Consider the following 2,281-nt stretch of genomic DNA (forward strand, 5'->3'; position numbering starts at 1 on the left):
AAAAGTTGCAAAAGATCCCAATTCAAACAATATTGCCAGAAATCGAAGAGGAAGGAAAAATCATATTGGAACCTGGAGCAGTCACAGAAACAAGAACCCGACAGCTACAAAATTGATCAACTTCAGAGTATCTCATCAAGTGGAAGAACTTACCTGCTGAAGATTCCACATGGGAGGACAAGAATTTTATACAGAAGCATCAAGAACTACTCAAGCGTTGAGGACAACGCTTTTTGAAGGAGAGGGGCATGTTAGGCCCCTATACTACTAGTGTAACCCCTTATTATTATTAGTACAACCCACTGTTAGGCCCCTATACTACTAGTGTAACCCCTTATTATTATTAGTACAACCCACTTATTATATTGATGTACCCATGTAGTGCCCATATTGTTACTATTGTGCCCCATAGAAGCCCACTATTGTTATTATTGTGCCCTTACATTATTATTGTTATGTCGGCTCTGATTATGTTATGACCCCTTAGACTCCTATATATAGAAAGGAGGTATTTTCATTTGTATCATCAAAGAATTGTTCATTTATGTAATGTAAAGGAGGTTGCCCCCTCGAAGAGGCTGAATTCTAAGGCGTTGATCTATCTTTTCTATCTTTTTCTTGAGCTGGTTTCATAACAAAGTTGCTATGAGAATATAATTCGATTTTAATTCTTAGTTTAAATTCAAGGACAAATTAAACTGGAATTTCTTGTTGCCATTTCTCAACAAGTATCTCATTAAGTGGAAGAACTTACTGGGTGAAGATTCCACATGGGAGGATGAGGATTTTGATACAAAAGCATCCAAAACTACTCAAGCATTGAGGACAACACTTCTTTTGTAGGAGAGGGGCATGTTAGGTCCCTATAATACGACTGTAGCCCCCTTATTGTTATTGTTAGTGTAGTCCCCTTATTCTTATTTTTGTGCCCCATAGAAGCCCACTATTGTTATTGTTGTGCCCTTAGATTAGTATTGTTATGTAGGTTCTGATTATATTGTGACCCCTTAGACTCCTATATATACCAAGGAGGCCTTGTCATTTGTATCATCCAAAAATTGTTCATTTATGTGATGTAAAGAAGGTTGCCCCCTCGAAGAGGCTAATTCTCAGGTTGTTGATCTATCTTTTCTTCTGTTTTGTGATATGGTTATAACATAACTTGTAGAGAGGGATAAATCTATGACTGGGGAGGAGGAGAATAAACGAGGAAACAACAACGAGGTCATTTTTATTTTCATTTTTTATTATATATATATATATATTTTTTTCACTTAGAACTATAACCTACCCTAATGTTTTGAGACCATAAATGCACGATGCATGACTAGTTATAAACTTTGATGGCCAATAGAACTACTTGAACTTTCACCATAATGAATTCACACAAAGCAAAGATCAATTGCGATCTTCTTGGTTTATTATAACAGATAATTCACATGGAGAATTCACCTATGTGACCTCCCAAAGTTTGCCAAATGTCCAAGCCCTCCTTTGCCCATTAATGTCGGGGAAATGACCATCCTCATAGTGCTAACTAATCATGAAACCACCTGATCGAAAGAAAAAATAATTCTATTTTTCCACAACAACAAGGCTCAAAACCATCACGACACTTGCAAAAATAAGACTTTGGTGAAAAAGATAACAATCATTCCTCCAACTATTTAAAATAAATCCAAATAGTAACCTTATTCAAATTAAAATTTACATTTAAAAGAACATATTTAAAAGAACAGAACATATTTCAGGATTGTAATTCCAAATCCGTGTGCCCCATATATCATTCGTTCGTTTTTTTAGCGATCACTTTGAGAGCATGTTGATTTTATGCCAGGGGTTTTGGTTAAACACTGTAGGCTAATATGAAAACATTTTTTAGCTATTTAGTCACACGTTGTGATTAATTTAAATATAAAAACAACTTTTTTATTTTTTATATTAAAAAATGATTAAGTTTAATTTTTGTATTTTAAAATTTTGACTAATAAAACTAATGGTTTATTATTATAATAAAATTGTCATTCCATTAATCACACATTTTTTATTAATATAAAATAAATAAAAAATATGTAATAAATTCATGATTAATTTATTAATATTCATTTAAATTTCACATTATTCTCCCCAATAGAAAATAAAAATCAATCATTAATTCCCTGCCGAATAATTATTATTTACCTTTTCATTAAAATTCTGTAACCACGACCAATCAATAAATCACTCAACTCAATGTGAGAGGACACCATCACATTTCAATCCTCACCCTTTGACTCAATTC

The sequence above is a fragment of the Pinus tabuliformis genome, chromosome 8 (assembly GCF_031772625.1).
Source record: "Pinus tabuliformis cultivar Carrire ecotype Pingquan chromosome 8, CPIR1, whole genome shotgun sequence".
NCBI classification, from domain to species: domain Eukaryota; kingdom Viridiplantae; phylum Streptophyta; class Pinopsida; order Pinales; family Pinaceae; genus Pinus; species Pinus tabuliformis.